At 32.1% G+C, this 23,841-nt stretch overlaps 1 protein-coding gene across 3 annotated transcripts in view; it reads left to right on the top strand.

Moving 5' to 3' along the window:
- The first annotated feature begins 3,170 nt into the window (after positions 1–3,170).
- The window catches only part of LOC139517800 (uncharacterized), a 116,543-nt gene continuing 95,872 nt past the window's right edge, over positions 3,171–23,841 (top strand). The window contains exons 1-2 of one of the 3 annotated variants that reach the window (XM_071309243.1): positions 3,171–3,199; positions 5,341–5,432. The gene's annotated coding sequence lies outside the window, so the exon portion shown is untranslated. Of the gene's footprint in view, positions 3,200–5,340; positions 5,433–23,841 lie in introns of those variants that run through there. The other 2 variants (XM_071309242.1, XM_071309245.1) reach the window with 2 other exon arrangements.

Below are 23,841 nucleotides of genomic sequence, written 5' to 3'. Positions count from 1 at the left end.
CTTTTCTCATCACTTGTCGTCCGTCGTCCGTCGTCCGTCGTCGTCGTCGTCGTCGTTAACTTTTACAAAAATCTTCTCCTCTGAAACTACTGGGCCAAATTTAACTAAACGGCCACAATCAACATTGGGGTATCTAGTTTAAAAAAATGTGTGACGTGACCCGCCAAATCAACCAAATGGCCGCCATGGCTAAAAATAGAACATAGGGGTAAAATTAGTTTTTGGCTTATAACTAAAAAAACAAAGCATCTAGAGAAAATCTGACATGGGTAAAATTGTTTATCAGTTCAAGATCTATCTGCCCTGAAATTTTATGATGAATCGGACAATCCGTTGTTGGGTTGCTGCCCCTGAATTGGTAATTTTAGGGAAATTTTGCTGTTTTTGGTTACTATCTTGAATATAATTATAGATAGAGATAAACTGTAAACAGCAACAATGTTCAGCAAAGTAAGATTTACAAATAAGCCAACATGATCAAAATGGTCAGGTGACCCCTTTAGGAGTTATTGCCCTTTAAAGTAAAATTTTAACCATTTTCGTAAATCTTATATATCTTTTACAAAAATCTTCTTCTCTAAAACTGCTAGGCCAAATTCATCCAAACTTGGTCACAATCATCTTTTGGGTATCTTGTTTAAAAAATGTGTGGCGTGACCCGGCGAACCTATCAATATGGCCGCCATGGCTAAAAATAGAACATAGGGGTAAAATGCAGTTGGTGGCTTATAACTCAAAAACCAAAGCATTTGGAGCAAATCTGACTGATTTGTAACTTGTTTATCAGCTGAAGGTGTATCTGCCCTGAAATTTTCAGATGGATCAGCCAACCTGTTTTTAGTTTGCTGCCCCTGATTAGGGTATTTCAAGGAAATTTTGCCGGTTTTTGTTATCATCTTGAATATTATTATAGATAGAATTAAACTGTAAACAGCAATAATGTATAGCAAAGTAAGACCTAAAAATAAGTCAACATGACCAAAATGGGCAATTGACTCCCTAAGGAGTTATTGTCCTTTATAGTCAATTTTAAACAATTCTCATAAAATTTGTAAATTTTTACTAACATTTTCCACTGAAATTACTGGGCCAAGTTCATTATCGATAGAAATAATTGTAAGCAGCAAGAATGTTCAGTAAAGTAAGATGTACAAACACATCACCATCACCAAAAATCAATGTTGCCAGGAATCCATCTGTGTCCATTGTTTGATATTCGCATAGACCAAGGTGAGCGACACATGCTCTTTAGAGCCTCTAGTTTTTATTTCAACCTTACATATGTTTGTCAAAAAACAAGAATGTGTCCCCAGTACACGGATGCCCCACTCGCACTATCATTTTCCATGTTCAGTGGACCGTGACATTTGGGTAAAAACGCTAATTGGCATTAAAATTAGAAAGATCATATCATAGGAAACATGTGTACCAAGTTTGAAGTCGATTGGACTTCAACTTCATCAAAAACTACCTTGACCAAAAAATTTAACCTGAAGCGGAACAGACGGACGGACGAACAGACGAACGGACAAACGGACGCACAGACCAGAAAACATTATGCCTCCCTACTATCGTAGGTGGGGCATACAAATCTGAACGCCTTCACATGTTGATAATGTTTTAAAGGGATTCCACGAAACTTCAGCTGGATCATTACTTTCATTATCTGATTTGTACAAACCAAATACATCATGTTTCATTCTTTGGACCTTTCTCCCTCTGTGAGTTGGTATATATATATTTTTTGGCATTTATCTAGGATAATTATGCTTTTCGGAGTTTTCTTATGGAGTTGCTAAACCTTCAGCTAGATCTGATGATATTTATCTGCTGTCCGGTATTTTCAGAGTTATTTTTAACCCTACTATATTTTCCCTCTGTTATTTTTTCTATCGATCTACACCAAATTTCTTGTCTCATAATTGGGACGATTAACATTGAAGTTAAATGCAATGTTTAAATACATTGATCCCAATCCTTTTGGTGGGATTTTATATGTTTCAAAAACATATTCTTTATTCTTAAGTTATGTTCATATATTCGATAATGCCATATGATCTAACATGGTACAAATAGTACGCATATCTTTTCTATTATATTGTTTACTTTGATTACTTTAATGTAGCAACATCACAGCCGTGCCTGCATACAGAGTTTATATCTGCCCATTGAAACGTTAGGAGGGATCACAAGGAATCTATTAAAGCAAGAGTTCCACATGGTGAAGTTGAACTCATCCCTACGTTAATTTTACGGACGCCATCACGAGTTAGTTGACCGTTATGTAATAACCCTTGCATAGATGGTATCGGATATGTTCCTTATGTCGTTACTAAAATCTCCTTCCCTTTTCACAAATATGACGTACCGAATTAGACTTTTTACCAGGTTTGTAATAACATAAGCAACACATAGTCTGAATCAGCTTACCCTTCCATAGCACCAGAGATCATCCCAAGTTTTTGGTGGGGGTTTTGTTGCTTAGTCTTTAGTTTTCTTTGTTGTGTCTTGTGTTCTATTATTTGTATGTTTGTCTTTTTCTGTTTTAGTCATGGCGTGTGCAGTTAATTTTCAATCTATCTGGTATATTTTAACCCCCTTATATGCAAGTGAAAGGTTACGCGTGCAATAAAAACCACGCTCAATCGAACATGTTCTGTATAAGAAAATGCCAGTACCTAGTAGGAATATGACAGTTGTTAATCATTCGTTTGATGTGTTTTAGCTTTTGATTTTTCTATTTAATTAGGGTCTTTTCGTTTTAAATTTTCCGCGGAGTTCATTATTATTGGTGATTTTACGGTTTTGTGTTTTGTATTACAAAACGTAACCCGTACTCAAATAAGTGTTTTGGTTTTATATACCTATATCATTTTCATTCGAACACCAAGTCTTCCTGGTTTGACATCATTATAACGTTTTGATTCGTCGAAAACGCTATTCAATATGAAGACATAATAATATATATTATAAAAATACTACTTATTTCTTTTTTCCGATTACATAACATTTAGAAATATAGATTGGAGTTGTTTAAAGTATGCCTCGGTGTCATTCAGTCGTTAAAGCTCTACTGCGTTGCTTTGTATATTATGTTTTAAAATGTTAACAGTAAACTTATATTATTTGCCGTTCACTTTAATTATCGTGATTTACGATAAGAAGGTTTTAATAGAAGAATAACGAATATTGTTAAAAGGTACGATTTATTTATAGACCAAGTACAAACCTAGTTATTTGATTATTAAAACTTAATTAACAGATGTCAGCATAAATTTATTTTTATTCTCTTTTTTTCTTGAATTTTATGTTTGATATTTTATTCAATTAAAACCTTTAATAGACAGGATTTAAAGAAAAGTTAATATAATAATATGAATGTTGAGATTGGTTTGTTTTGGTATTTCTAGTGTTTAAACAACTTGTTGTTACAGTTTTCACTTTGTTATCTTCCACATATTTTATATAAATGTTGAAAAGTTCCTTTATATTCAGATGATGCTTTTTAAAAATACGTAGTACACATTTAAGCCTCGGTTACACCTTGAAGCCTCGGTCACAACTTACCTGATAGCACGAACGGACGCCTAACGGATGAAAATAAAAATTATCCGTTGACAAAATTGTTATCCGTTGGGGTCCGTTGATGTACTGACCGAATAAAATGGACGTGTAACGGATGCACTACGGACACACACCGTATACGCAACATACGAGAAACGGACACATACCGGACAGAACGGACGTCTAACGTACGCTCAACGGACATTTTATCCGTTCATACACCAAGTAGTCCGAATATTAAACACTTATTCCAAAACCTCAATTAAGTACATCCTTAATTATAAGTAATATAAAGGATTATCTATTTGCATACGAAACTCTATTTTCTTTTTTTATAAGTGTGAAAATGAAACTAAAATCCAAAATTAAACTTAACCTAAATAGATATCCATAATAGGGGCAACATATACCATATCGTCATTCAAACTCATAGATCTCAAAATAAACCGATAACGCCATGGCTAAAAAAGGAAAAAAAACAGACAGACAGACAGACAGACATACAGACAAATGATAGTACAAAAGACACACACTATAAAATTAAAGATTAAATAAAGGCAACAGTAGTATACCGCTGTTCGAAATTCACAAATCGATTGTGTTAAATCAAATTCGGGTTACAAACTAAAACTAAGGGAAACACATCAAATATAAGAGAATAACGACAAAAAAGAAACACGACATTAAAATGTAACACACACATAAACGAACTATAATATAACAATGGCAATTTTCCGACTTGGTACAGGACATTTTTATGAAAACATGGTATGTTGAACCTGGTTTTGTGGCATGCCAAACCTCCCGCTTTTATGGCAATGTTAAACATCAATATGACAACATTACATGATAGGACTATAATAAAAATAAATGGAAGAACATATAGGACAAGAAAAACACAAACAATAGTAAACGAAAGGTGCCAGGTTTAAATTTTAATACGCCCGACTCGCGTTTTGTCCACACAACACTAACCAGTGACGCTCTGATGAACAAACTTCGGGAGCAAAAACAAAAAGGGTACAAAGTTGAGAACCAAAAATTAAAAAACGCTGTGCCCAATACTGCTAGGGTTTTCTACTAAAGATAAGCAACGCGAAAACCACCAAAAACTGGGGGTTATCTCAGGTGTCTCGGAAGGATAGGGCGATCTTGTTCCACACGTGGTCACTGTAGTGTTGCTCGCGAAATTTAAAACCGGGTAGTTGATGTGTTTTCTCGGTTTTAGTTTGTTACCCGAATTTGTTTTCATTCATCGATTTATGACTTTCGAACAGCGGTATACTACTGCTGCCTTTATTTACTTGTCAAAATGTGTCAAACCATTCATCTATTAGAGTCCCGGAAAAGAGAAGCTTATTGGCAAAACAAAAAGAGTAAGTTTTAGGATGTAAAAAGGCATTTTGGGTAATGAAATTGTACAATTATATTAAGAATAAGATATGAAATGGTGTGTACGTTTTGGTGTGCTAAAGCGTCCTTATATCAAACGGTGTATAAGCAAATGCATACATTTCATCTTTTGTGTTTATAAAACAATATAGAGTGACCTGCTGATATCGATACTATATCATTTATTCATTTATATATTGTTGACCCTTTTTAAGGAAAAATAAATGTATCTCATATGTGTGTCATTACGTGATAGGACACGTGTTTAGATCTTTGTTATGAACTAAACAATTGTTGGCTACTCTTTAAATAAAACGAATAACTGGCTAACAAAAGAATATTCTGTTTAAACCATTACTGATATTTCATTTGTTCCATATATAGAATTGAAATAGTTAACGACCAATTACATAACGTTGTAATACACTTCCTGGAATTTAGATTCCTATGGACTCAAGGAGCGAATTTCGTTAAGTGTAAGTACATTATACTTTTCATTATTATACTGTATTTAAATGATAATTTTGTTTTAAATGATACATTAAACAAGATTTTAAATTATTTTACTATTTGTTTCTGGGGGAACTACTTTTGATTCAATATTCTTCAACTTTGCACTTGTTTGACTTTATATTTCTTGAGATTTTTATCGTAGCGTCTCTGATGAGTCTTAAGTATACAAAACGCTTCTAATGAAAACACGAGCCAATGCTCCGTGTTGAAAACCGTACGTTGACCTATAATTTTCCTTATTTTACACGTTAATGTTTGAGTTTTAAGTGTTTCTCTGTTATAAGGAAGTTTGTTGTTGTTTTGTCAATGAAGTTAATTTGTTTAATGCTATCGACTTTCCAAAGATTACTCTTCAAATTTCTGATATTCAGGGCATTGTTTTGTATGATCCTTTTTGTGGTGGTACTTCTAATTTTCAGATACCCAATCTTTGAAAATGAAACATTCAATTATGAAGTTTTCAAGACACTGCATTTAAATAATGACTGCACTCAAAAAAAGATTGAATAAAAAGCATGTGAAAGTATGGCAAGTCATATTATAAATTTATCATTTTGTCCTTATGCTTATTTGTAACGTATTATCACACAGTCATGCCTGCAAGATTAAAAAAAAGAAAATAATAAACAGATGATATCAAATGTTATTAAAAAAAATCCTTGATCATTTGGAGGCAATGCAGAGCAATTTCAAGATGTTGATGGACTGTCAGTTATTAATTTTTTCTCAACTTTGTCAATCGGAATTTTGAGCTTTGATAAAAATTCTACAGCGTCTTATTTTTATTAAATTACAGTTCTAGTATCTTCTATAAAATTTTAGTTTGAAATGTGCTTTACTCTGAGGATACTAATAAAACTGGTAAAGAATAAACAGAAAACACATTTATGGAATAACTACATCTTGTCATTGCCTATCACTAAAACGAACCTAACGTATTAGTTCTGTGATAAGGAGATATCGGCACCAAGTTCATTACCAACGTGAAATGTATTAAAAAGTAAAACTACAAAAATACTCCGATGAATGATCAAAACGAAAAGTCCATAATAAAATGTCAAAAAGTATTCAATAAAAACACTACATACAAGGTTGCTTTTGTAACTAAATCCCTATGAATAAAAGGTAGAGAAAAGGTAAAATAAAAACAAAAACCTAACACAGACTGATGGATAAAAACCATGACTCTAAAGTTTTTTTATATTTTTTTTAATTTCAACAACGTTTTTACTTGAAAATATTGATATATAAACTTTCGTGTAAAACAGGACATAGTATGCAAAACATACTGGTTCAGGGGAGAGAGAAATCCGTTAACCATGAAACCGGTATTTTTGACAAATACCACTTGTAAGCATGCTATTTCTGTTTAATTACATCGACATGTCTGTGTCCCTCCTGACGTCAGCATTTTTATTGTAATCAGTGTCTGTTTGACTGAGTTTTTTTTTTGTTGTATACTACAGCTGCTGTGCTTTTATCACAGTCAGATTCCATTGACCTTATAATCATTTCAAATGTAAAGTACCTGACCTTATTTATCTCACGCTTTTCAGTTGTGCTTCATTTAAACCATCATTACAGTTTTAGTTGATATTAAAAGTAGTACAGATGCGTGAAACTTTTACGTTATTAACCCAATTTTTTAAAAATATTTTTTTATCTTATTTATTTTATTTGGATGGCGTTTTAGTGTATAAAGAATAACCTTAAACTTTCCAGTAGCATAGCAATATTTCTTTATATTAGTTTAAGACATGGCATTCCAAATATGCCATGATATTGAGTAGTAAAAACCTAGGCACAAGAAATTTCCTAATTACAAATACACCGACAGAGACAGAAAATCTGAATACATTTGTGTGACATATAAATTATTCATCCAATCAAAATGCAGCATTATAATATAAGGTGGAATAATATAATAATAAAGTTACTGATGAAACCGATTTGAACAAATAAGGTATGGGGTAATTGTAATCAGTAATGATAATAACATTTTGTCATGCAATCGTATTTAATCAGTAATCATACAATTTCTGAATACTAGTAATGGTTATGCATCGATTACAGAGTGACAATCATGTGTAATCATAATTACTTTGATTCATATGAGTACTTGCTGTATACATGTTTTGTAGATGAAAATAGCTTTTGATAGACAATAAATTCATAACATGTAAATGAGAAAAAAACACACTAGTATTCACTGATCAAAGTTTAGCAAAAACGATGCAAATTGGACATGTTCAGTGAAAATGTGAGATACTTGTAAACATTTTACAAAAGGAATTCATATTACCAAATGTTTCATTGTAAGATTGAATTCTTGTGATACAAGTATGAGCTTTTAATTCAAGTTGTGTTCTTTGATGAAACAAATCTGATGTTAGTTTAAATTAGCCTAATGTTTTGATATTATTTCATGGAAATTCAATAGAGTAAAACATTTAGTTTCCATTTTGAGTATAATAAAAAAAAAAGAGAGAGAGACAGACAGATGTGGTACGATTGCCAATGAGACATCTCTCCATATGAGACCAAAATGGGTCCGCTTAGTTGATGACGGAATTTTGAACCACTTTTTATTTTTGTACAATTTGTAAAATTTTTGTTATTCATGAAAATTTTGATATAGGTCTTCTAACTATGTAAAATATTGCAATTTTTCAAACACTTTTATACGTGATTGTAATAAAGAAATAATTCATGGGGGCTTGGATATATCGCGATTTTACCACGGGTTGGACCTTTATGACAAATATTTTTACACTGAGCGATAGCGAGGGGTAAAATATCGGCATAAAGGGACAACCCGTTGTAAAATCAATTGTTTTGTATCGAAGCGCTCTAGATAGGAGCGATTATATTTGCCGTTCCCATAAATAAACACACTTTTAAAATGGTGTAAAAGAACGGAGCAAACGAATTAGTGACATGTTTAAACTATTAACAATAGCGTATTTAGATAGTTTTGGATGAATCTAAATGATAATTTACTTATATGTTTTATTTGTATAAAAAAAATGGCTAATACAACAATTTAGCATCGTTCGTTTACGTTTCACTGTTGTGATGATTTTCGGTTTCACAAGCGTGCATTTTCCCGTAAAATGCTTATCTTCTGACGTCATCGTATTATGACATCGGGTATCTCATTCATAAACAAACATATAACGTGGAAGTGCGATCGGAACAGCCTAATCAATATATTCATATTTTACCATGGGTGTGTACTCAAAGCGTTTGAAGGACGTCATGTTAGAATACACTATATTCTTATTAATATTTGATTGAGACAATTACAATTAGACAGTTAATACCAAAGCTGACATCTGGTTTGTCAAATAATGGACGTTGTTAAAACTATCTGTAAAACATATGGATGTGTCAATTATATCCCAATAAACAAGAAAACTGTATGTATTGACTTTTTAGGTCTTTCCACTTTTCTGTGGAAAGACCTATTGTTTTTCTTCTGATTATTTTTTTTTCTTCCGCGTAATTTAGTTCTTGCGATAAACATTTGTTTCGCAATATGTCGCTTAGATATTTTGTATATGATATCGAACAGTTTATGCGCTTTTGAAATTTACCCTGCGTAAACGAATACTTTTCTTTGTAGGAGTTATCTCCCCAAACACTGTTTTCCTTGTTATGGCATCTCCTTCGCAACCGTTAAAGATTATGACAAATTTATTTTACAAAATTGTTCGTTACATCCTCAGTAATTTTTGGCGTATTTGGATCGAAGCGATTCGAAGAAATTTTATAGGAGTTATCTATCTTTTCGGAATAAATTTGTCGGTATGTTTTTTTAACTCATAAACCGTTAACCGTATAACCCTGGAATGTTTTTATTTGAGTCCCCTGATTCCTAACTTAGAAAATTAGGTCAAGGTCAAAGGTCAAGGTCATATTTTAGATTTTCATATGTCTTTGATTTCCCTATAACTCTTGAACGGTTATAGATACAAAAAAATTAAGCAGTGAAAAATGCTTGGTACTTCAAGGGGCAACTTTTTTTACATTATGACTATATTGATTTTACCATCATGTAAGGGACATAACTCCCATCGATGGTTTTTAAAAGGCCATTTTTAGGCAAAACTCTTAAACAAAAGGTCCTTGACCCATAGGGTCTTTTGCAATGACCTTGTGTAGCAATGACCTTGACGAAGGTTACAAGGTCAAAGGTCAAGGTCATCAAATTATGTGGTTTTGGCACTATTTAAACAGTTTTATGTGTGTTTGAATTTCAACCAACCAACCAACATACCAACCAACCAACCAACCAACCAACCAATCAATCAATCAATCAATCAATCAATCATGATCATGATCAATCAACCAATAATGATCATGATCAATCAATCAATCATGTTTCCGTCTCATGTGTTTCTTATAGGGTTCAACCAACCAACCAACCAACCAATCAACCAATCAATCAATCAATCAATCATGATCATGATCAATCAATCATGTTTCCGTCTCATGTGTTTAATATAGGGTCCAAGATCTTCTTTGTGTCTTTTTCCGTGTTTCAATTGACCCTATCCAATGTGTTTAACCAACCAACCAACCAACCAACCAACTAATCAATCAATCAATCAATCAATCAATCAATCAATCAATCAATCATGATCATGATCAATCAATCATGTTTCCGTCTCATGTGTTTAATATAGGGTCCAAGATCTTCTTTGTTTCTTTTTCCGTGTTTCAATTGACCCTATCCAACGTGTTTAACCAACCAACCAACCAACCAACCAACTAATCAATTAATCAATCAATCAATCAACCAATCAATCAATCAATCATGATCATGATCAATCAATCATGTTTCCGTCTCATGTGTTTAATATAGGGTCCAAGATCTTCTTTGTTTCTTTTTCCGTGTTTCAATTGACCCTATCCAACGTGTTTAACCAACCAACCAACCAACTAATCAATTAATCAATCAATCAACTAATCAATCAATCATGATCATGATCAATCAATCATGTTTCCGTCTCATGTGTTTAATATAGGGTCCAAGATCTTCTTTGTTTCTTTTTCCGTGTTTCAATTGACCCTATCCAACGTGTTTAACCAACCAACCAATCAACCAACCAACCAACCAACTAACCAACTTATCAATCAATCAATCAATCAATCAATCAATCAATCAATCTGTATGACTGTTTAATCATGACAGTTTATTGAAGGAACAAACTCTCAATTATTCAAGAAAAATTGAAAATTAATATTGTTCTTACGTCACTTCTGAAAAGAAATCCACATGTTCTCTGAAACTACAAGTACAATCGACCTCAAAATTTGCAGTCAGCAGGGCATACATGTACTAAACGTTTATAAAAAAACTTGGTGCAGATATCTCTTAAAGCTTTTCCTAGAGAAAAGAAATGGCAATGCCGTAAAAATAGCTTGCTAGGTCCGTAAATCTCAGTAAAAACCTACAATAAAATGTCCGCTCCGAGTTTGAAATACTAATCTGTGTTACAAACAGGTGCTGAAAAATGTACATTATCAGAAAATAATCAATAAATGTGTTTTAAAGTTACACCGGATCAATTAAATCCAAAACATGCACTACTTGTGAACTGTCATCAAAATGTCAATTTCCTACAATGACAAAAGAAATTACATTGTGTACATTCCATCTCTATAGATGTTGTCTGTTTAACGTCCCCACCTAAAAAGAAATAAAAAGACTATCTTTTCGTTATTATAAACCCGTGTCACGTGATGTGGCGCGCGCGCTGTACCTAAAATAAAAGAAAAACTTTCCAAACTAAACATGAAACTTCTCCGGTAACAATAATATAGACCCCATACAGAAACAAACAAACAAACAAACAAACAAACATCCCCCCAATTCAATTAATTTTACAGGGGGAAAGACCCCCTACAATTGCTTTTTTAAAGCAATTGATTTATATTTGTTATTTGTTCTTTTTTAATTTTAAATTATTCAGTAAAAAAAGTAAAATCGTTTACACAGAGAAAGTTACTTGTCTACGCTATCAAATTTTACACATATAGCACTGGTACTAGCCATCTGAATAATTAATTAATAAGACGAGTAAATTAAGTGTATAGAAAAAAGATCACCACCAAAATAAGTCTTAGTGTATCTCTTATTTATGTCATATGAGCACTGTACTTTCAATGTATTTCGGTATTTAAAACTTTTAATGATACTTGTTCTGTAATAACGCTTATTACATGAGAACAGATAATGTGCATCAAAATGGTAAAGATATATTATTCAAACGTTTACTTATATTCCAATATCGTGATAATCCAAAGTTTACAAAAAAAATGCACCAAGAGGACACTCACTGTATGATACTTTCTAAAATATAGATGTAAATTATTAAAAATGCAACGTATTATGTGTTAGTTCCATTGCCAAACTTTTATTTTTACAATGGCAATATAGATAAATTGGTTATCTGTGTTATCTGATACGAGCGCTACATCTACATGCAATTTAACCACAATGAAATGTTTAGGTGTCCAAAGAATTTCTTCATAAGATTTTGCAATTAATTTACAATTTACTTAATTTTTGGTACAAATAAAAAAAACTTTTATAAAATACATGTGAGGACAATGGAAAAAATCTGTTCTTTAATGGCAATACTTTTCCGTAAAAATTACAGAAAGGTACAACCACGGAAGTAAGACTGCATTTGAAACCGCCAAAACGTCAAGTGACAGCGACAATTAATAAACTTTTGAATGGTACATATATTCTTTAAATTGCAAACGTTTAAATGAACTGGAGGCTAGCGATGGTTATCAATTTCGATTTTTATATCACGGTTCACCTCATTTTTTAACATTTTCCCCATAAAATTAGCACAAGGCATAATGATATACATCCAAAATTTAATTAAAATATAAGATATCTATTGTCTTTCAGAATTTGAAAAAACTGTAAATATGAATATACATATGGAAGAGATGTTTGAACTATGGTTCTAATACATATATTGTAGTGTACGAAATATCAATTTAATCCTATTAAGCACATGTTTTGTACCACCAACTAATACTGTTTTATTTAAGACTTGCATTTGTATGTAGTGCACAAGCTTATACTAAATAAATGATAAATGTAAACTATTCGAAAGAATCTTGAAGGAAAATGTTCGGACTCGTTGATATCTTCCTCCTCACTTCATTAACTTTGGGTTTTTTATTCTGTTTTTATGATTCTTTTTACAAAAAATATATATCTCCTTTATATGTGCAACATAAATAATAGTAAATATGTTATGCTCGTTCAAAATCAAGCTATGGCCGTACTTTAACCTATAATGGTTTACTTTTTAAATTGTTACTTGGATGGAGAGTTGTCTCATTGGCACTCACACCACATCTTCCTATATCTAATAACAAGATCTTTAAATCACGCGAAAGATAATATAAAAAAAGAGATAGGAAGAAATAATGACTTCGTCGAAACTTTTTAACAATACTTGTACTTACAAAACGATATGAATAGAAATATGCAATCAATGGTTTCCCCCAAAAAACAAATTTCCAGTTTTAAATATCAAAAACAAAAGACCAGGAAAAAAGTAGCTTAGTTGAGTTATTACACTGAATAAAATGCTTTAGATTAAACGTTAAAAAGATACTGTAATTGAGGTCTTATCAATTTACTTTCAAATATAGAATTAAACTTTTTTTTAGCATTATTTTTAACATTTTTCACGTTCAATATTAGAAACGTATGTAATAATTTGTGTCACCTATCTCTTTTAATTAGAAATTAAAAAGACACAAAAAATCAGGTTATCTGCATATTCATATTGTAAAATATCAGTTTCTCGACACAATATGAAGACAAAAGCTTCATATTGAGAATCGCAGCTGATATTTTACAATAGCATTATGTCGAAAACCTAATAATCGGTACGTCCTACGTAAAGAAAACCCACTTACACATCAATTTGAACCATAACTTCAACAATGATTATGAATTCCATTGAAGTCTATTCCAGAACATTGGATTAAAGAAGAATTTTAATCAGAACGAATCAAAACAAAAAGCTTTAGAAAAGTCTATCATCACTCCACGATAAACATTGTGTTGATCCTGAATACGAGTTTATTGCAAAACAATTAGTAATAAATTTCGCAACGATAATATTTTTGCTTATTATAAGTCCTTCATAACTTCAATGAACATTACATCAATCAGCAAATCTGAAAATAATGTTTGTTTTGAATACCTAAACCTCACAAAGTTCCCTTCATAAAATGGTACATTGCCGGCTTATCTGCATGTTCTATAAAAACTCTGTCCGCAGAAAAAGATGATCTTCAGATATATCTCACGTAATGGTATTTAATTAATAACCATCTGTGGATTTTAAAATGACTCTGAAAAATTCAGGATAATTTCATAACGTCTTGTCATTTTTCGAAAGTAAAAGTTCAAAAAGAAAATACAGGACACAAAATAAATGTGTTAATAATTATTCCGTTTTCATTTCTCAAATAAAACATGACGATCTCAAAGTATAGATTTTAGGTACTGGCGTTGTTTCTCATTAATTTGACTGTCCCTTTGGTATCTTTCGTCCCTCTTTTACATTTATATTTTTGTTTGGCCTTTGTATATTTTTAACCTTAACTGTTAGGTCCATGTCAGTTAATATAAAGTGGAAAGGGCTAGGTATTTCTGCAATCCAACAATTGTGTTATTGTTTATTAGTTTTTTTTTTTGTAAGCCCGATTTTTTATATTTACTATATATAGAGTGTTTATATTTCATAGTTATCCTTTGTTGAAAAAGTTATTAGTGTTTATGTTATAAATAATGCATATTTTAAGGTATTTCTTGTCGTAGAACACACCGAGGGGTGTCAGGATTGTTCAAATGAAAGACCGACCGGAGGGAGATCTTTATTTGAACAATTCTGACACCCTGAGGTGTGTTCAACGACAAGAAAAACCTTAAAATATGCATTATCTGACTTATATACCGTCAAAAAAATATTAATTAAGTCTTTCCACTTTTCTGTGGAAAGACTTATTGTTTTTCTTCTGATTATTATTATTATTTTTTTTTTCCGCCAAATTTTGTTCTTGCGATAAATGTTTGTTTCGCAATACGTCGCTTAGATATTTTTCATATTGTATCGTATAGTTTATGCGCTTTTAAATTTCACCCTGCTAAGCCGAACCATTTTCTTTGTAAGAGTTATCTCCCTATTCACTGTTTATCATCTGTGTGCATCTCCTTCGTAACCAAAAAAGATAGCGACAAAATTCTTTTTACAAATTGTTCGTTACATCCTCAGAAAATTTTGGCTAATTTGGATCGAAGCGATTCGAAGAAATTTTATAGGAGTTATCTATCTTTACGGAATAAATTTGTCGGTATGTTTTTTTAACTCATAAACCGTTAACCGTATAACCCTGGAATGTTTTTATTTGAGTCCCCTGATTCCTAACTTAGAAAATTAGGTCAAGGTCAAAGGTCAAGGTCATATTTTAGATTTTCATATGTCTTTGATTTCCCTATAATTCTTGAATGGTTATAGATACAGAAAATTTAAGCAGTGAAAAATGTTAAGTTCTTCAAGGGGCAACTTTTTTACATTATGACTATATTGATTTTACCATCATGTAAGGGACATAACTCCCATCGATGGTTTTTAAAAAGCCATTTTTAGGCAAAACTCTTAAACAAAAGGTCCTTGACCAATAGGGTCTTTTGCAATGACCTTGTGGAGCAATGAACTTGACGAAGGTCACAAGGTCAAAGGTCAAGGTCATCAAATTATGTGGTTTTGGCACTATTTAAACAGTTTTATGTGTGTTTGAATTTCAACCAACCAACCAACCAACCAACCAACCAACCAACCAATCAATCAATCTATTAATCAATCAATCAATCAATCAATCAATCAATCAATCAATGTTTCCGTTTCATGTGTTTGATACGGGATTCAAGGTCTCTTTTTTTTCGCTTGTTTTAATTGAGCCTATCAAACGTGTTTAACCAGCCAACGTGTTTAACCAACATGTTTAACCAACCAACCAACCAACCAACAACCCACCCACCCAACCAATCAATCAATCAATCAATCAATCAATCAATGCATGTTTCCGTTTCATGTGTTAAATACGGGATCCAAGATGTTCTTTTTTTCGCTTGTTTAAATTGAGCCTATCCAACGTGTTTAACCAGCCAACGTGTTTAACCAATATGTTTAACCAACGTGTTTAACCAACATGTTTAACGAACGTGTTTAACCAACCAACCAACCAACCAACCAATCAATCAATCAATGCATGTTTCCGTTTCATGTGTTAAATACGGGATCCGAGATGGTTTTTTTTCGCTTGTTAAAATTGAGCCTATCAAACGTGTTTAACCAGCCAACGTGTTTAAACTACGTGTTTAACCAACATGCTTAACAAACATGTTTAACCAACCAACCAACCAACCAACCAACCAACCAATAAATCATGCATGTTTCCGTTTCATGTGTTAAATACGGGATCCAAGATGTTTTTTTTTCCGCTTGTTTAAATTGAGCCAATCAAACGTTTTTAACCAGCCAACGTGTTTAACAAACGTGTTTAACCAACATGTTTAACCAACGTGTTTAACCAACATGTTTAACCAACGTGTTTAACCAACCAACCAACCAACAAATCAACCAATCAATGCATGTTTCCGTTTCATGTGTTAAAAACGGGATCCAAGATGGTTTTTTTTTCGCTTGTTTAAATTGAGCCTATCCAACGTGTTTAACCAGCCAACATGTTTAACCAACGTGTTTAACCAACATGTTTAACCAACGTGTTTAACCAACCAACCAACCAATCAATCACTTAATGTATGTTTCCGTGTCATGCGTTTAATACGGGATGCAAGGTCTCTTGAGGTTTTTTTCCCTTGTTCTAAGTGACCCTATCAAACGTGTTTAATCAACCAACCAACCAACAAACCAACCAACCAACCAATCAATCAACCAGCTAATCAATCAATCAATATGTATGACTGTTTATTTATGACAGTATATTGAAGGAACAAACTCTCAATTATTCAAGAAAATTTTTATTTTATTATTGTTCTTACGTCTCTTCTGAAAAAAAATCCACATATTCTCTGAAACTACAAGTCCAATCGACCTGAAAATTTGCAGTCAGCAGGGCATACATGTATTGAAGGTTCATAAAAAAACTGTTTGCAGATATCTCTCAAGACTTTTCCTAGAAAAAAAAAATGGCAATGCCGTAAAAATCGCTTGCTAGGTCCGTAAATCTCAGTAAAAACCTACAATAAAATGTCCGCTCCGAGATTGAAATACTAATCTGTGTTACAAACAGGTGCTGAAAAATGGACATTATCAAAAAATAATCATTAAATGTGTTTTAAAGTTACACCGGATCGATTAAATCCAAAACATGCACTGCTGGAGAACTGTGATCAAAATGTCAATTTCCTACAATGACAAAAGAAATTACATTGTGTACATTCCATCTCTAGACTTGTTGTCTGTTCAAGGTCCCGACCTAAAAAGAAATTAAAAGACTAAGTTTTTCTTAATATAAACCCGCGTCACGTGATGTCTCCTCAATCTTGCGCGCGCGCTGTATCTAAAATAAAAGAAAAACTTTCCAAACCAAACATGACACTTCTCCGGTAACATAATAATATAGACCCAATACCAAACCCCCCCCCCCCCCTTTTTCCAAATCAATCAATAAAAAAAAATCAATTATCCATTCATCAGAGGGGAAAGACTGCCTAACAATTGTTTTCAAAACAATTGCTTTATATTTATTTTTTTTATTTTTTTCTTCCGCCAAATTTTGTTCTTGCGCAAAATGTTTGTTTCGCAATATGTCGCTTAGATATTTCTCATATGGTATCGTATAGTTTATGCGCTTTTAAATTTCACCCTGCTAAGGCGAACCATTTTCTATGTAAGAGTTATCTCCCTTTTCACTGTTTATCCTCTGTGTGCATCTCCTTCGTAACAAAACAAGATAGCGACAAAATTCTTTTTACAAATTATTCGTTACATCCTCAGTAATTTTTGGCGTATTTGGATCGAAGCGATTCGATGAAATTTTATAGGAGTTATCTACCTTTACAAAATAAATTTGTCGGTATGTTTATTTAACTCATAAACAGTTAACCGTATAACCCTGGAATGTTTTTATTTGAGTCCCCTAGGTCCTAACTTAGAAAATGAGGTCAAGGTCAAAGGTCAAGGTCAAGTTCTCAATTGTGACTTTTGCTTGTTTTTGCATTTTTTCTGACACTTTGAAAGATACATATTAAAGAACAAGTTCAAAATGTCAGCTTTATAGTAATGAAGATATGCTACATTTAGTCTTATACAATTAAATGGCATCTTATAGGAGTTGTTGCCCCTGAAATGTCTTGATATGAGGTTATTTGATTATAACTTCAATTAAGTTCATTATAAAGACATTTGACCTCATACAATAGGTTAAGTGACAAATGACGTTGAAAAATGGCTACCGGAAGTGACCTTTAGAAAACCGGAAGTAGCTTTTTTTTGCAATTTTTTCACCTAAAAGTACCCAGAATCCATATATTTTGTCATATAGATACATAAAACAGATAACTGAAGACTAAAATGACTTCCAACAAACCGGAAGTGGCCAATTATCTCCCATTCTACATACAAAAGTATATAGAAACTATATATTTTTGGAATCAGTGTGAAAGAGGCTATCATATGAAACAGGATGTGACATTCATTTTACAGGAAGTAGCATATTATTTCCCTTACATCACTCAAAAAGATAATTAAACCATCATTTATCGCATCAGTATGAAGAAACTACCTTCTTATCCAAATTTCTCTGTTGTGGAAAGACTTTCAATTGTTCTCTGAACAATTGGTTTTTAATTATTATTATTATTATTATTATTAGGTCTTTCCACTTTTCTGTGGAAAGACCTATTGTTTTTCTTCTGATTATTTTTTTTTTTTTTTTTTTCTTCCGCCTAATTTTGTTCTTGCGATAAACATTTGTTTCGCAATATGTCGCTTAGATATTTTGTATATGATATCGAACAGTTTATGCGCTTTTGAAATTTACCCTGCGTAAACAAATACTTTTCTTTGTAGGAGTTATCTCCCCAAACACTGTTTTCCTTGTTAGCGCATCTCCTTCGCAACCGTAAAAGATTATGACAAATTTATTTTACAAAATTGCTCGTTATATCCTTCGCATGATTTGTCCTATTTTGACCGAAGCGATATGACCGCTCCATATGAGAGTTATTTCCCCTTATGCATCTGATATAAGTGATATGAATTTCTATCTTATAAACCATAAGTGATAGAGACCTAGGATCTTTTGATTTGAGGTCCTTGGTCCCAAAAAATGAAAATTAGGTCAAGGTCAAAGGTCAAGGTCATATTTTAATATTTGAATTTGGCTTATTTTCACTTATATCCAAAGACTGTATAAGATATCAACAAATTATTTTTACTAAATTGTTAGTTGCGACATGTCGTAAGATGTAAATTTTGATTGCAAGCGTACGTTGAATGTGAAAGGGAGTTTTCTCCCCTCTTGTATTAAAAAATACGCGTTTGGTGATATAATTCATTAACTAAATATTATTAAGACCTATGGTCTTTTGATTTGAGGTCCTTGGTTTATGACCTTGAAATTGATCTCAAGGTCATAGCTTAATTTGACGTTCTATATTTTGACCTTTGCTTTTATTCTATATGTATACATGATAAAGATATACAACTTTTAGAAAAAGGTATCAAGCCATTTAACCTTGAAAAAAAACAACCGGAAGTGACCTTTTGTAAACCGGAAGTAGCTATTTTTTGTACTTTATTAAGATAAAAGTATATAGAACCAGATATTTTTGGAATCGGTTTCAAGTAAATATTTAAATATAATCGGAAGTAACATTTTTCAAACCGGAAGTAACAAATTATCTCCCTTATTTAAAAAAAAAAGTATGGAAACAATATATTTTTGGAATCAGCTTACTAGGAGCTATCATTTGACAATTGAAATGACATTTTAAACTTAGTTTCACAACTTTTCATATCAAAAAGGATGGAAAGACCTTCAATTGTTCTCTGAATTTTTTTTTTTTCTTCCGCCTAATTTTGTTCTTGCGATAAACATTTGTTTTGCAATATGTCGCTTAGATATTTGGTATATGATATTGAACAATTGATGCGCTTTTGAAATTTACCCTGCGTAACCGAAAACTTTTCTTTGTAGGAGTAATCTCCCCAAACACTGTTTTCCTTGTGAGCGCAACTCCTTCGCAAACGTAAAATATTATGACAAATTTATTTTACAAAATTGCTCGTTATATCCTTTGCATGATTTGTCCTATTTTGACCGAAGTGATATGAATGCTCCATATGAGAGTTATTTCCCCTTATTCATTTGATATAAGTGAATTGCATTTCTAACTGGTAAACCATAATTGATAGAGACCTAAGATCTTTTGATTTGAGGTCCTTGGTCCAAAAAAATGAAAATTAGGTCAAGGTCAAAGGTCAAGGTCATATTCTAATTTTTGAATATGGCTCATTTCCACTCATTTCCAAAAAACGTTTAAGATATCGACAAATTATTTTTTCTAAATCGTTTGTTGTGACATGTCTAAACACGTAAATTTTGATTGCAAGGGTACGTTGAATGTGAAAGGGAGTTTTCTCCCCTTTGGTATTTAAAAATACGCGTATGGTGATATAACTCATTAACTAAACATAATTAAGACCTATGGTCTTTTGATTTGAGGTTCTTGGTTAATGACCTTGAAATTGATCACAAGGTCATAGCTTAATTTGACGTTCTAGATTTTGACCTTTGCTTTTACCCCATCTGTATACATAATAAAGTCATGAGACTTTTTGACAAACGGTATCAAACCATTTAAACTTAAAAAAAAACAACCGGAAGTGACCTTGTGTAAACCGGAAGTAGCTATTTATTGTACTTTATTACATAAAAGTATAAAAAACAAGATATTTTTGGAATCAGTGTCAAGTAAATAGTCAAATATTATCGGAAATAGAGTTTTTCAAACCGGAAGTAAGAAATTATCTCCCTTATCTAAAAAAATATTGTTTAGAAACCATATATTTTTGGAATCAGCGTACAATAAGCTATCATTTGACGATTGAAATGACATTTTAAACCTATTTTTACACCTTTCATATTAAAATACATTGTTTTGGTGGAAAGACCTTCAATTGTTCTCTGAACAATTGGTTTTTAATTATTATTATTATTATTTTTTTTTTTTTCTTCCGCCAAATTTTGTTCTTGCGCAAAATGTTTGTTTCGCAATATGTCGCTTAGATATTTCCCATATGGTATCGTATAGTTTATGCGCTTTTAAATTTCACCCTGCTAAGCCGATCCATTTTTTATGTAAGAGTTATCTCCCTTTTCACTGTTTACCCTCTGTGTGCATCTTCTTCGTAACAAAAAAAGATAGCGACAAAATTCTTTTTACAAACTGTTCGTTACATCCTCAGGAATTTTTGGCTAATTTGGATCGAAGCGATTCAATGAAATTTTATAGGAGTTATCTACCTTTACAAAATAAATTTGTCGGTATGTTCATTTAACTCATAAACAGTTAACCGTATAACCCTGGAATGTTTTTATTTGAGTCCCCAGGGTCCTAACTTAGAAAATGAGGTCAAGGTCAAAGGTCAAGGTCAAGTTCTCAATTGTGACTTTTGCTTGTTTTTGCATTTTCTCCGACACTTTGAAAGATACATACTAAAGAACAAGTGCAAAATGTCAGCTTTATTGTAATGAAGATATGCTACATTTAGTCTTATACAATTTAATGGCATCTTATAGGAGTTATTGCCCCTCAAATGTCTTGATATGAGGTTATTTGATTATGACTTCAACTAAGTTCATTATAAAACATTTGACCTTGTACAAAAGATTAGATGAGAAATGACCTTGAAAAATGACTACCGGAAGTGACCTTGAGAAAACCGGAAGTAGCCTTTTTTGCAATTTTTTCAACTCAAAGTACCCAGAATCAATATATTTTGTCATATATATACATACACTGATTGCTGGAGACGAAACATGACTTCCAACAAACCGGAAGTGGCCAATTATTTCCCCTTCTACATACAAAAGTATATAGAAACTATATATTTTTGGAATCAGTGTGAAGTAAGCTATCTTATGAGACCGGAAGTGACATTCATTTCACCGGAAGTAGCATATTATCTCCCTTTTATCACTCAAAAACATAATTAAACCATTATTTATCTCATCAGTATGAAGAAACTATCTTCCTATCAAAATTTCTTTGGTGTGGAAAGACTTTCAATTGTTCTCTGAACAATTGGTTTTTAATTATTATTTTTTTTTTTTTCCGCCAAATTTTGTTCTTGCGATAAATGTTTGTTTGCAATATGTCGCTTAGATATTTCTCATATTGTATCGTATAGTTTATGCGCTTTGAAATTTCACCCTGCTAAGACAAACCATTTTCTTTGTAAGAGTTATCTCCCTATTCACTGTTTATCATCTGTGTGCATCTCCTTCGTAACAAAAAAAGATAGCGACAAAATTCTTTTTACAAATTGTTCGTTACATCCTCAGGAATTTTTGGCTCATTAAGATCGAAGCGATTCGATGAAATTTTATAGGAGTTATCTACCTTTACAAAATAAATTTGTCGATTTGTTTTTTTAACTCATCAACCGTTAACCGTATAACCCTGGAATGTTTTTATTTGAGTCCCCAATGTCCTAACTTAGAAAATGAGGTCAAGGTCAAAGGTCAAGGTCAAGTTCTCAATTGTGACTTTTGCTTGTTTTTGCATTTTCTCTGACACTTTGAAAGATACATATAAAAGAACAATTGCAAAATGTCTGCTTAATAGTTATGAAGATATGCTACATTAAGTCTGATACAATTTAATGGCATCTTAAAGGAGTTGGTGCCCCTAATATGTCTTGATATGAAGTTATTTGATTATAACTTCAACTAAGTTCGTTATAAAGGCATTTGACCTTGTACAAAAGGTTAGGTGACAAATGACCTTGAAAAATGACTACCGGAAGTGACCTTGAGAAAACCGGAAGTAGCTTTTTTTGCAATTTTTTCATCTAAAAGTACTCAGAATCCATATATTTTGTCATATAGATACATACACTGATTACTGAAGGCTAAACATGACTTGCAACAAACCGGAAGTGGCCAATTATCCCCCCTTCTACATACAAAAGTATATAGAAACTATATATTTTTGGAATCAGTGTGAAAGAAGCTATCATATGAGACCGTAAGTAGCATATTATCTCCTTATATCACTCAAAAATATAATTAAATCATTATTTATCGCATCAGTATGAAGAAATTATCTTCTTATCAAAATTTTTTTGGTGTGGAAAGACTTTCAATTGTTCTCTGAACAATTGGTTTTTAATTATTAAGTCTTTCCACATTTCTGTGGAAAGACTTATTGTTTTTGTTCTGATTATTATTAAGTCTGTCCACTTTTCTGTGGAAAGACTTATTGTTTTTCTTCTGATTATTAAGTCTTTCCACTTTTCTGTGGAAAGACTTATTGTTTTTCTTCTGATTATTATTTTTTTTTTCCGCCAAATTTTGTTCTTGCGATAAATGTTTGTTTCGCAATATGTCGCTTAGATATTTTTCATATTGTATTGTATAGTTTATGCGCTTTTAAATTTCACCCTGCTAAGCCGAACCATTTTCTTTGTGAGAGTTATCTCCCTATTCACTGTTTATCATCTGTGTGCATCTCCTTCGTAAGAAAAAAAGATATCGACAAAATTCTTTTTACACATTGTTCGTCAAATCCTCAGGAATTTTTGGCTAATTTGGATCGAAGCGATTCGATGAAATTTTATAGGAGTTATCTACCTTTAAAAAATAAATTTGTCGGTATGTGTATTTAACTCATAAACCGTTAACCGTATAACCCTGGAATTTTTTTATTTGACTCCCCTAGGTCCTAACTTAGAAAATGAGGTCAAGGTCAAAGGTCAAGGTCAAGTTCTCAATTGTGACTTTTGCTTGTTTTTGCATTTTCTCTAACACTTTGAAAGATACATATCAAAGAACAAGTGCAAAATGTCTGCTTAATTGTACTGAAGATATGCTACATTTAGTCTTATACAATTAAATAGCATCTTATAGGAGTTAGTGCCCCTGAAATGTATTGAGATGAGGTTATTTGATTATAACTGCAACTGAGTTCATTATAAAGGCACTTGACCTTGTACAAAAGGTTAGATGACAAATGACCTTGAAAAATGGCTACCGGAAGTGACCTTTAGAAAACTGGAAGTAGCTTTTTTT

This window comes from Mytilus edulis, chromosome 3, assembly GCF_963676685.1.
Source record: "Mytilus edulis chromosome 3, xbMytEdul2.2, whole genome shotgun sequence".
Taxonomy (NCBI): domain Eukaryota; kingdom Metazoa; phylum Mollusca; class Bivalvia; order Mytilida; family Mytilidae; genus Mytilus; species Mytilus edulis.
The sequence above is the reverse complement of the archived record's forward strand: the minus strand, read 5'-3'. Positions and strand labels throughout refer to the sequence as shown.